Below are 14,330 nucleotides of genomic sequence, written 5' to 3' on the forward strand. Positions count from 1 at the left end.
TTTGCATTTGTGTTGTCGGCTGTTCAATGAAGTGAACCACGTGTTTGATTTCAACATTTGTAAAACTAGATTTAAGAATGAAATTTTAAAATTAAGATAAGATACGTCTGTACTGCCTTGGCCGAAGACTTATAGTAAATAAATATTTTGCAAAGCCGTTCGAGCTTTCTGTTCCACCAGGGAACATTCCTAGTTGAAGTAACCCTTTTAAGTGGACAATTACTGTTACAAGCAGAGACTATCGTTTGGTTTAAGACCTTTGAGGCCGACTCAAGTTGTTGAACTGACCTAATTCTTGTAGTATGGTTTTTCGATTCGAGCTCAAGCGCATACTAATCCCAATTGGTTTTCCTAGGATCTCGATATGCGACCTGTGACACTAGGCCACCCACCCATTCGAAAATAATGTGCCTGTGATCAGATAGCGATGCTTCGTCCGACACGTGCCAGTTCTGTATTTTCTCCGAAATTACTGGACTGCACAGGGTCAGGTCCAAGACTTCCCCCCTAATAGCATTTATGAATGTTGGTTCATTGCCTTTATTAGCAATATCGATATTGTTTGACGAGGGAAATTCTAAAAGGCACACACCTCGATTGTTGATGTCAGTAGAGTGTGATGAGCGTTTGCATCACAGCCGATGATAAAGTCTTTGTTGACTTCTCTGCAGTATTTTACAAACGCCGCAACCTCTTGAGTGGGAGCCTCAGGACAATCACCAGGAAAATAGGCCGATGCTATGATAATATCGGATTTTTCCCTGGCGGTTGGTACCTCAACTCTGATCGCGAATGGGAGAGACGGATTCCCTGGAGGTTTAGACCTCATAGTGGCAGTTTTCTTACTGCCAGTACCCGAACTCGGTTTGAATCGAGGGGGGGGGAGGCTGGCTTCGAGTGGTTTCGCTTTTTCCACGGATCTTACAGGAGTTTCCTGGGCCACTTGTGGAGACCACTGTTTTGGTTCCACTCGGCGCTGGCACCGCCATACTGTCAAGATCCATGGGCATGGGAGACTTACCTCGATGAGTCTACTCTTTACCAGAATCACTGTTGGGGTCTTAATTAATCATAGAAAAAATTCTCGCCTCCAGAAACATCCACATGCCAAGTTTGGTTCCATTTGCTTGATTAGTTCTGGAGTTAAGAGGAAATTTATATTTCCTTTGTATGGGAGCGGTTATGAGAGGTCTCATAATTCACCTTCTAAAGAGGGGAGGGGTCTCAATTTACCATAGAAAAAATTCTAAGTAGTCACCAAAAACATTCACATGCCAAATTTTGTTCCATTTGCTTGATTAGTTCTCGAGTTATGCAGAAATTTGTGTTCAATTTGTATGGGAGCCCTCCCTTTTAGTGGAGGGAGGGGCTTCTAACCATCATAGGAACCTTCCCTTGCCCCAAAAACCTCTACATGCAAATTTTTACGCCGGTTGGTTCAGTAGTTTTCAATTCTATAAGGAACAGACAGACAGACAGAAATCCATTTTTATATATAAGATGGTATTAGGCGAATGGAACGCGTTTGTTCCAGAATCGATATTTTCACAGCGAATGTTGAATCGATATTTACTCCGACATTCTGTTTAAGTAGAGTGACTATATACAGAGTGGCGACATGTCATCCCAAATGTATATGCAATGCGGTTTTGCAAGGTTTTTCTTTCTCTTTCCTGCATACGCGTTGGATAGGTCGTCTGCTCGATTGGAATGACACTGACAGATAATTATCATTCCAATTTTGACATTGTAGCCACTCTGTATATACAGCCTGAATTCGTTAATTGGGTCACGACTGCACTCTAGCTGATTCGCTAATTGGGCCGACTGACAGTTGTTAGAAATTTCTAAACTCGAAAATTCCATACAATTTTGACATTCAAGTTGTCACATAGCCCAATTAGCGAACACCCAATTAACGAACCGCCCAATTAACGAAACTTTGCTGTAGTTACTCTAAGTTTAAGCTCCGCCGCAAGAACGCACCCGCCGGCTTATACCCTATAGATCCCGCTTAGACGCGTCCGGTAGAAATCGAACAAAAATCTGGCAGCGAAAAACTTTCTGCCAGACATTCTACCGGATTTCTGGCCGCCGTCACCCGTGAAAACTAGAGTGACTATATACAGAGTGGCGCCAAGTCATCCCAAATGTATGCAATGCGGTTTATCCTAGGGTTTTCTTTCTCTTTCCTGCATACGCGTTGGATAGGTTGTCTGCTCGATTGGAATGACACTGACAGATAATTATCACTCCAATTTTGACATTGTCGCCACTCTGTATATAGTCACTCTAGTGAAAACTAGCAGAAATGACACATTCGATTCGGGCAGAAATTTCGCCTTACGGTTTTTCTGCCAGATTTCTGTTCGATTTCTGCCAGAGGTTTCGAATAAAAACCGGTTTTGTACCGATTCAGCTTTCCCTCTTTTTTTTCTGAGGGTAGCAGCAGCGGACTGTAGCAGCAAAAAGCGTGCAATAAACAGGTTAACATAGGCTGACCAGACGTCCCGGATTATGCGGGACTGTCCCGGATTTGGATGGCTTGTCCCGGATTACTAAGCGTCCCGGAAAATGTCCCGCATTCATTAATTTTTTAAACGAAAAAAATTCTAAAGATGAAACATAGGAAATTATGTTACATTGCATGAAAAAACCTACTGCTGACACCGCTCATTAGCCGGTGCACACCCTCCCAAGTCACGGCCCGCCCAGCCAGCACATCGAACTCCTCATCTGACCAATATCGCTGGTAACTGTTCTCTTAATCTTGAGCTTTCGTTTCATGGTTTCATTATCCCTCAAAATTTTAATATTGGACGAACCCGGAGACAATTTGGGGCACGCAGCTCTTTTGAGATGAACTGAAGTCCATTGTCCATTGTAGCATGCGTGCTGAAATTGCGGCAGGCTATCATGTGACTTGATGAAGGGCAAAATCCGCCTGGTGAGGCACCTAGCCCTGTGTATCTCCAAATTCTTATTCGTCATAAAATACTGGTTTTTCATTCGGATGCCAATGAAACAGATTCTGTGCCAAGTCATGATCACGCTTTTATTACGAACCGATCCCAAAAACCAATCTCGAAACTACTACAAACCCTACCGCGAGCCAGAGCATGAAGAATTTAACCCCTGGATTTTGGCTGAAATCGGCCTTCTCTGAAGCTTACCCAGGTAACCAATAAGCATTAGTATAAGCAGTAAATCAATCGTTTATTAGCATCCCTGGCGTTTTATACTGCAGGAGCAGGTTGCTGTTTATCAGCATTTTGACTGCATAACTGTTGTAGATTGGCATCCACAATTCCATTTAAATTCTTTTTGTCGGTAACTAGCTGCAAATAAGCATTGTCAGCACTATAAGAGGGTTAGCAGTAAAGCAGCCGCATATTTTGCCAAAATAGCATTTAAGTAGCTTTGAAGGCAACTTAAATGCTTTTTGGCTTGCATTTAAATTGCATTGGAAATGCTTATTTGTTACCTGCGCAGTTCTCTCCCAAAAGCTGATAAACAAGCTTAATAGCGGATTTTTCTACTAAAAAATCTGCTTCTAAACAGCCACAAACATCAAACCGTTTTACGGTTGCTTAAAGGTGTTAAAATGTAGAGTGGCAGCTTTCATTAGGCTCACAGCTTTCAAACTACTTTAAGGCTGCTTAAGGGTGTTAAAGTGGTTTTACAAACTTCCACCAAGTTTTCTTTCGGCTTACAGCACACATACTGTCAGATCATAGAATTTCGCAATTCGGCTGACAGCAAAAGTTTGTCAGCTATCGACATTATCGACTGCTTCACGCAAGACGGGCTAGGCTTCAGGTGTAAAGATATTCTCACTGTCTGTTCTGCAGATGCAAATGGGGCGGATCGCGGATCATACGGTGAGTGCTTATGGATCAAAAGATGGGGCGGGTTCAATTCCCGGAAAAAGACTTGCATTTTTAATTAGCTACTGTTCTACCTGACTCACTGCGAATATGCGTGTTATTGAAATAAAACGTCACCATGCGTTTTATTCGTTTATAACGCATATGCACTAATATCGATAACAACCGATTTTTTATAAGTTGTGCTTTTGTTATTGCATTTAACTTGTAAAAAGTTGCATAAATAACAATTCAGTTTCACAATACAATTATTGCGTACTACTAGCACTTGCAATATAACGTTTAAGTACGTTATTTTTAGTGATCAAAATCAACGATATTTTCGATACAAGGGCGATATTTTTCGAAACCTTTCGAACCAACACGATACCGCGAATACAACGCTATGCGCAGTGAGTCAGGTAACACACCCAAGTAACCACGAAGCTTTATATCAATTCAATTGTAATGCTTTATAGTGCGCTACAAAGCATATCATATAATGTGTTATTTTCTTACATGTACAATAAATGCAGTAATAAAGTGGAAAAGGGCCCCACTATTGTCAAATTAAAGCTGCATTATAATAGCAATTGCTAAAGCACCATTACGGCATGAATTAAACATCGCTTCGCCTGCATTATCGACATATCGTTATTTTTAGCCTGTTTGCGAAAAAAATATAAAAACATCAATTCGGCCGGCGTGTCAAAAGACAAAAATAAATATATTTCATATTTATTTTTTAAGTCCGCTGGTTCTAGCAGCTTCTCAAGCTATGCGTTACTTCATTATTTACGACGAATGGATTTTTTTTTTGCATTTCAAATGTTACCTTTAATGAGACTTGAACCTGATGGGTGCGTGTATCCCTGCATGGTTCATTTGCTGGCGCCTTTGATATCTTAACCACAGCTGTTATAGATGAGTGGGTTGTAATTAGTCGTACTTAAAACGTCGTTCGTAGTTGATTTTAGAATTCAATTGGTTGAAAAAAGACAGCAGCAGTTAGGTGAAACAGAGTATGAGTAGTGGCCGTAAATAAGCAAAAACGAAGTCAGGTATAAGCATTTTATTAACATTTACGGTACGTTTTAAAGATTTGTCCTAAAGCTTGTAAGCAACATATTGTTACATTATATACGCAAATAGTGCTTTTAATAATGCTAATTTACGATAATGCTTAAACGCATTAGCAATGTTTATACTAAAGTTTTAACCATGCGAATTGCTGATATACCGCTGTCTGGTGTTAGCGATGCCGAGCTACAGCCAATATGGGGTTATGCGTTAATGCTTGTGGTTACTTGGGCAGTAGCTTACTTGTCGAATTAAAGTTATTGGAAATTAAAAATATCGCGTTCGAAACATGTTCACAGCAAAATAATAAAGGCTGCGCTTCATTTTTTAAATTTAAAAAGATTTTTTTTGGCTGCATAAAGGTTGATGAAGCGACTGGAAAAGCAGATTGCAACATTATTTCTCATTCTAAAAATAGAATTGACAGCATTGCGCAAATTGGCTATTTAGGAGCGCAAAAAAGTTTCTCTTAAGCTTCATTGCAGCTTCGAAAGCAGCTATTAATTAGCCTGAAGTTTGATAAAATCACCAGATTTAGATGTTTAAGAGCTGAAAAAAGGTTTTTATTTCCAAACCTAAACCATAGATCAGCCACAGCTTGAATAAAATCAGCTATAAAAGAGTTTGATCAGCCTGAAATTGTTACTTGGGGCTGGTTCTGTTAGATTTCTGCTATACAGAGACTGTAGATTACAAAGGCGCCGAGCAAGTCAAAATCACTCAAAGATGATGGTACTCTCCGTTTTGTTTCAAAATTTAGCGGATTTTGAGTGTTTCGGCGCCTCTGTAATCTACAGTCTCTGGAATTTACTTTGTCCTTGACTTTTTCGTAAGCGGGAAACTGAATGTCGGAGTAAATATCGATTCAACATTCGCCATGGTGAAAATATCGATTCTGGAACAAACGCGTTCGATTGTCCATTCCATTGGTTTCGGTTTCGTTGGTTTAAAACAAATACAAAACAAACAAAATCGATAAAATTATTTAAAGATAAACTTGTATTGTATTCAAAAACGATAAAAATTATTAGTTGTGAAGTTCTGCAAGAACGTGGTACACAAAATTAAATCTGTGAAACCTTCCATACAGGTATTTACTGTGAATATGTAAATTATATGTTGAACTTGAATATTCTAATATAGAATTAGTAGGCCTTTGCTGTTGGTGGATTTTTCTCCCTCCCCTGGATAACAGGATGGACGATTGGGACTCTGGTGATTCGTGGGACGCTTGCGAAGATGACGAAGAAGAACACGCTGCCGCTGGGTTGGCAATTAATAAGAAAGATAACGCTGGCGCTCGGTCCGAACCGTTCGACTACCATCCTAATTTTTTCGGCTCCGGGTCCGGGTGGCCTGCCTCCTACAACAAAGCCACAATCCACAGAAGAGGCCCTCCGAACGAGTGCGGAATGTGCGGGTACGAAACCCTAAATGTCAACACCATGAAACACCACTTGAAGAGACACCTGATGCGGAAAATACCTAAAAAACGCCCTGAAAGACCTACATATGCGAAGGAATGTAACGTTTGCGGTCAGATTTTTTATGATCATGCAGAGCATAAACGACATGGAAAAAGGGAACATCCAGAGCAAAAGACGGCCAAATGTGAACATTGCGGAGAATGGTTTTTCAGTTCAAAGAGCCTACACCGGCATCGAACCAAAAATAAGGCTTGCCGCGCGTGGTACCGCGCGCAAAGGGAAAAAAACGAACGCGTGAATTCAATTGATTAAAGCTAGCGCGAATCGCGCTATTACTAAACTGAATTTATCCTATCATTCATTTGTTGAAAATCCTCAAAAATTGAGGGACTTTTCTCACTATATCCATAATATTCTGAATTTGCAATATAATAGTTTCTTTGTTGTATTCTTTTGTTTTATTTTTTTCGGTTCATCTCTACCGTATAGGTATTTTTCAAAATTCAAAAATCGGAGGGCAAAAAATAATTTGTGGGATGTAAGCCGAATTTTTTTTTAATAAAATCAATTTTCTGTGAGCTCTACAGCCTAAAGAAGTCGAAAAATGACTCCATACACTTATGTTAACGCGTCTAACACCAGACAAAAATGGAAATTCAAAAAATAGAATTTACAAAAACCGCCATTTTTTCTTTGTCGTAGGTTTTTGCATGGAAAACAATAACATATATATGTTTACTTACTTACTTACTGTGTCCATGTCCGCCGGTCCGGCAGAACAAAGGGATGAAATCAGAGATCTCCACTGCTGACGGTTACCCGCCATGGCTTTTACCTGTTGCCAGGACAGGTTCTCGTCTACAGCCCGGATGTCGTTGGCTAAGCTCCGTCGCCATGAGCCTCTGGGTTTGCCTCTTCTACGCTGTCCTTGTGGATTCCAGTCGAGTGCTTCTCTGCAAACCTCGTTCGCTCTTTCCTCAAGGTGTGTCCGATCCACTTCCACCTACGTTCACGAATTTCTGTGGCTATCGGCCGTTGATGACACCGACGATGGAGTTCCTCATTGGATATCCAAGTATCAGGCCACCAGGCACGAATGATGTATCGCAGGCACCGGTTAATGAATACCTGCAGTTTTTGCGTTGTCTCCGCTGAGACGCACCACGTTTCGCAGGCATACAGCAGTACGGATTTAACGTTTGAATTAAAGATTCGGGTTTTCGTACGTAGAGTGATCTGGTTTGAGCCATTGGTCGTTGTTTGGCCACCAAGATATTGAAAGACGTCTACCTGCTCAACTTGTTGTCCCGCTGTCCCTGTGAAGTTGGTGGAATTGTCAGTGTTCACTACCATAGACTTAGTTTTCGCTACAATGACTGTGAGACCTGCTGCCTGGGAGCTCTCTAAGAGGTCATCTAACTTGCTCTGCATATCGTTTCGGCGTTGTACGAGCAAGACAATGTCGTCGGCTAGGTCGAGGTCATTTGGCTGCTCCATCATTAGAGGATTCCAAGGCAATCCTCGATTTGGTTTACTGTCAATTGCTCCAACTAATATCTCATCCATAACGATGAGAAACAGAAGCGGTGATAAAATACAGCCCTGTCTTACGACAGCAGTAACCCTTATGGGGTCGGACAAGACGCCGTCGTGCAAAACCTTGCACGAGAACGCCTTGTACTGAGCCTCGATGAGATGGACTAGCTTATCTGGAACTCCTCTACGCCTAAGTGCGCCCCAGATGTTTTCGTGATTAAGTCGGTCGAACGCCTTTTCGAAGTCAACGAACACCAGCAGAAGAGAGTCCTGGAATTCGTTGATCTGCTCCAATATAATGCGGAGCGTTGTGATATGGTCTACACATGATCGGCCAGCACGGAATCCAGCTTGCTGCCGCCGGAGAGTAGCATCGATCTTCTCCTGGATCCGGTTGAGGATTACCTTACAGAGCACTTTAGGAGTAATACAGAGCAACGTGATGCCACGCCAGTTACCGCATTCCGTTAGGTCTCCTTTCTTAGGGACTTTGACCAATATGTCCTGCATCCAGTCCACCGGAAAAGTTGCGGTTTCCCATATATTGCTGAAGAGGGGCTGACAAAGAAGGGTCAGCTTTGAGCATTTCGGCTGAAATACGATCTATCCCTGGCGCTCTATTAGATTTCATACTCTTGATGGCTGCTACAATTTCATCCAGCGATGGCGCCTCCGAGTTCACGCGATTGATTCGACGAACTGTAGGCGTCATACGCTGCTGGTTTTGTTGGTCTCTGACAGTTGAAACTCGGAAGAGTTGTTCAAAATGTTCAGTCCATCGCTTAAGCTGGTCTGTACGGTCAGTCAATAGCTGACCAGCTCTGTCATTTAGCGGCATCTTTGTATTCATCCTGGCCCCACTAAGGCGGCGAGAAATATCGTACAACAAACGGATATCACCATTGGCGGCGGGGGTTTCTCCTTGTTCGGCTAGGGAGTTAGTCCAGGCTCTCTTGTTCCGCCTACAAGCATGTTTAACCGCCCTCTCCAGTTCGGCGTATCGTTGACTGGCAGCTGTCTTAGCCGATCTGGTCCGCGCTCGCTCAATGCCGGTTTTCGCCTCTCTTTGCTCGTCGATCTTCCTGCAAGTTTCATCGGAAATCCACTCCCTCCGCCCGCTGCGCGCTTTGCCGAAGGTTTCATCACTGGTCGTGAGGAAGGCGTTCTTGATGCCGGTCCATTGCTCTTCGACGGTTCCACCAGGTGGCAACTCCGAGGCTCGAGATTCAAGTTGTTCGACAAAGGTCCTTTTCACCTCAGGATTCTCCAATCGGCGGACTTCGTAGCGGCATCCAACGCAGACGTATCTCAGCGATAACAAGATGATGGTCGGATGCAATATCAGCGCTGCGTTTGTTGCGTACATCAAGAAGGCTCCTTCTCCATTTCCGGTTGATGCAGATGTGGTCGATTTGGTTTTCTGTTCGGCCGTCGCGGGAAACCCACGTGACTTTATGTACTGGTCTATGGGCGATCCAGCAATGACCATGTCGTTATTACCACAGAATTCTGTAAACAGCTCCCCGTTTTCGCTCATCTCTCCTAGGCCATGGCGTTCCAGGACGCGTTCAAGGTCCGCGTTGTTTGAGCCAATCTTCGCGTTGAAGTCGCCCATGTGAATTTGGATGTCCCCCTTCGGGATTTTCTCAACTACGCTGTTCAGCTGGCTGTAAAAGCTCTCTTTCTCCTGCAGGTCGGCAGCATCTGTTGGCGCATAGCACTGTTCTGAATCTGGCAACGATTATTCGCTCTTTTATCGGTTCCCACTTCATCAGGGCCGCATGTGCCCCTGGGCTCAGTAGGAATCCAACTCCTCTTTCTCGAATAGCATTTTCACCTCGTATGCCAGAATAGAGCACGACTTGCCCGGATGATGTCCTGTGTTCGCCAGTACCCGGCCAGCGGACCTCGCTCAGCCCCAGGATTTCAAGCTTCAGGCGGCTAGTTTCCCTTGCGAGTTGAGCCAGCTTGCCCAGCAAACCACAAATCGTATAATAATGTGTGGAAATCATCTTAAATATCGCTAAAGAAACTCGAAATCGTACATAAAGCTTAATAAAGCGCGCCCTAGTTTACATTTATTCGTGCAAAATGATAATAACTGATTCACATACGATTTTCGTCACAGAATTGTATAGCATTATGGAACTATAATCATGTTGAGTCGGATTTCATCGTACAGTGGACCCCCGTTCGTTTGAACGATTACTCATGCAAACTAACGGGGTTAGTTTTTAATTTGAACAACTGGCAACTCTAAATATGCTGGAACTTGTGTGAACTGGTCGCCCTACTCTTTGTTATTGTTTTGGTGGTTTGATTCAGTTGGAAGTTGGAAGCAGCGAATATTTCATTCTCCGATCGGATTTCTATCATAATCGTTGGGAAAACGCAATGTGAAACAGATTAAACACGCTAGTTCAGTACAAACAAATCGCGTTTATGCGCATTGTCTGCATAAGCAAATGATGTCATGTTAAGCATGACGTTTGAACCATTTTTAATTTGCACATCGTGCAAACCAACGGGGTGCAAATTAAAAAGTGTTCAGATTAAAAACGGTCAAACGAACGGGGGTACACGGTATACAAATACTTATGAATGTGAAATGTTTTCATATAATTTGAAGTACGTATATCGCCTCCAAAACAGTACGCATATGCTGGTTTCGTCCATCGAATGCGATTTTTCTGGATACATATCGGTACATATACAGCAAAGTTTCGTTAATTGGGCGTTCGCTAATTGGGCTATGTGACAACTTGAATGTCAAAATTGTATGGAATTTTCGAGTTTAGAATTTTCTAACAACTGTCAGTCGGCCCAATTAGCGAATCAGCTGGAGTGCAGTCGTGGCCCAATTAACGAATTCAGGCTGTATCATATTTATTACTTTGATATACGTACGAAAATGTTTGCTGGGTGCCCTGCTGGGCAAGGGTCAGTATACAGCCTGAATTCGTTAATTGGGCCACGACTGCACTCCAGCTGATTCGCTAATTGGGCCGACTGACAGTTGTTAGAAAATTCTAAACTCGAAAATTCCATACAATTTTGACATTCAAGTTGTCACGTAGCCCAATTAGCGAACGCCCAATTAACGAACCGCCCAATTAACGAACCACCAATTAACGAAACTTTGCTGTATTCCATGTTCCGATTCGTGTCCGTGTTTTCATGCTAAAGGTCGTTGACAATAATCCAGACAGATTTCTTCTTTCATTTTCGGTAACTTTTTTTATGTTCTGGTACAGTAGGCTGTTAACCTAAGGTCCTTATCCCGCTGATGGGGCTGCCATCTCAATGTGGGCGGGAGCCACTGTGCCCCCTTTCCTGTTAGTGTTAGCATACGACAACCCCGAAGTTGCGTACCCCAGCCGGCACCTCGTGGAGGTAGGAATAGGAGTTAATGAACAGAGGTTATGGAATGCACATGTTCCCCCTTTGCCAGCCAGTTCACATTCACATATACATGTTGGCCTCGAGGTATGACGCTGGCCTAATAAGCCAGTCGTATGTTCGGATCCCGACTGGGAGAGGCTGTTAGAGTCACAAGGATCGTAGGAGCAACTGGCCCTGCAATTGTCCTGCACTCTAATAGCTTGCTGCGAAGTCTGTCGTATAAACACAGAAGGCTAAGTTTCGATAACGGAATGTAGCATCTAAGTAGGCTTTAAGTACGTTATTTTTAGTGATCAAAATTAACGATATTTTCGATACAAGTTTGGCTGGTAAACGGCTGAATAATGCGTGCCATCGGTGCCTTGTGCATTGTGTAGGCATAAAATAGACCCAACAGTGGTTCATAGCCTCTTATTCAGCAACTGCTATTCCTACCTCCTCGAGGTACCAGCCGGGATACGAGCAACTATGGTGGAGATCGGGTAACCAACCCCGGTGGAAGTCAAGGTCGTATGGTGACAGGAAAGGAGGGCTCTTTTGAGCTTCGTTGGCCCTCCGGCGAAACAGGGGTTGGTGTAGCAGGCTTTGCAAGCCGTCACCTCGAAAAATACTAAAGCTCGGAACGAAGAACAAATAAATTCTGACTGGAACAATTGGAATAGACCCAGGCGACGAAAAAGGACTATGGATTGGAAACTCGGGACGCGGAACTGACGATCTCTCAACTTCCAAGGTGTAGAGTTACGATCTGTACTTCATGCCCCAGTATACCTTATCATGGCGAGAGACAATCGATCGGAAACAAAGAGAGGAGAGTAACCGACGACGAACGAGTAAACGGACGCGGGCAGCTGGAGACGGCACCGAGATTATTAGAGTTCGAACCTTTGTAACGGACGGTCAAATAAAACTAAGTGCGATTCGAATACAACAGTCTGCATTTTTAATAACTAGTAACAAAAAGGTTGAACATTTCCCTCCATTACCAGTCGATACAAGATTCTACAATTGGCGCAGCCGGTACAAAATAAGGTGAGTAAAGTGGAAAAGAGTTCATATATTTCATTGCCTCGTCTTGGACATTAGTGAAAAGATGAAAGTGTTGCTCTCGTTAGTTATTTTTAGCAACGATATGTGTTTCAGTAGATCTGACTTACTGACAAGTTGAGCAACGTTGTGAAATCCGAAAACCGAAAATTTAATTTGCAAAGTATCGGTAACAAAATGGCGCTGTATGGAACCCATCGACAAAGTTGATTGTGTGAGTGTTTAATCTTGTGGCAGCAGGATGGCTCGCAGGTCTGTGAGTTTGACCAAATCGAAAGAATAAATCAGCCGATTGAATATCGATGTGCACCCATACCAACGGCGAGGCCGGTTGAGGACCGAAGCGCCACAGAAAAAAGCGAGTCCGACTATATGTCGAAGCGCACCACTACCAATGGCGAGCCCGGTTTAGAACCGTAGCGCCGAAGATAAAGCGAGTCCGACTGTAAGTCGAAGCGCACCACTACTAATGGCGAGACTGGTTGAGGACCGAAGCGCCACAGAAAATAGCGAGTCCGACTATATGTCGAAGCGCACCACTACCAATGGCGAGCCCGGTTTAAAACCGTAGAGCCGAAGACGAAGCGAGTCCGACTGTAAGTCGAAGCGCACCACACTATTAGCGAGACCGATTCAGAGCGCAAAAAAAAAAAAAGTGAGAAGGATTGCAAGGCGCTAATCAGGACTAATACTAGTTGAGGAATATAGCATGTGAGAGAGTGGAAGGTTTAATACGAATACAGGCATATTCCTTGAACGAAATTAAATATGTACATTTTTCTATAGCTACCTTAAACAAAATGTTAAAACATTGTCATTTATCATGAAATAAATATTGTGATGTGGTCGGATATATTGTAATACTGTATAGAATTTGTTTACATCAATTTTCAGATGGATACCGAAAAGCAGTGGCCATTAGAACCGTTCAACGATTCAGTGGATGCGTCTAATTTACGTCGAGAGTGGGAGGAATGGTTGACAGCATTTGAGCTTATACTGGAGTTGAGAAATACAAACTCCCAACGCGAGAAGTTATTGCTCATGCTCGCTCGAGGTGGACGAGGTCTACAAAGAATATACTCCCATTTGAGGCCAGTGCCAAATGAGATCTACCCGGAACCGGTAAAAATTCCGCTGGCACCAGAGGAAATACCCGAATACGACAACGCAATTAAACGGTTGAATAATTTTTTTGTTGGAAAATGTAATGAACGTATCGAGCTTGAGGTGTTCCGCGCCATAAAACAAACAACTGATGAGTCGTTTAACCAGTTTATTTTGAAATTGCGTATGCAAGCTGCCAGATGCGATTTTCAAGATCGAGAAGAGAGGGAAATACTGCAGCAAGTAACTATGGGGGCGCGAGATGAACGTGTCAGAGACAAAGGTCTCGAAAATGTAATGAACTTGGATGCACTCACAAACTATGCCATTAATCGGGAGATTCTGGATAAACAGAAAGGAAAACTACATCCATTTGGAGCTGATTTAAGTACTACTACGATTTCTTATGTGAAGCAGGAGACAAACAGGGGCAAATCTACATTCTACAATGAAAGAGGATTGGCAAAGGATAAGCGAAGCATCGAGTGCGATCGATGTGGATCATGGAAGCATCGCAAGGATTCTCGTGATTGTTTTGCCCGCAACGCACGGTGCAATAGTTGCGGCCGTATTGGTCACTTCGCAAGGAAATGTCAAGTACCGGGTTCGACATACCGAAGCGGCCCAATCAAACCTAATTCTTGGAAGCGCTTTTCATCTGAAACAAAGGACGGTCGAGATCACTCGAAGGAGGAACAGCTTCGCTATGTTAGATCGGCCGACACACGAGAGGTAAAATAACTTGGTTTTCTTTTGTTTCATTTTTTTTATAAATATGATTGATCGATGTCTCGTAGAATCTGCAAGGGGATAACATAAACATTTCCAAATAATAAATACTAAGAAAATTTTCTATATTTGTTTC

Source organism: Sabethes cyaneus, chromosome 1 (assembly GCF_943734655.1).
Source record: "Sabethes cyaneus chromosome 1, idSabCyanKW18_F2, whole genome shotgun sequence".
Lineage (NCBI taxonomy): Eukaryota > Metazoa > Arthropoda > Insecta > Diptera > Culicidae > Sabethes > Sabethes cyaneus.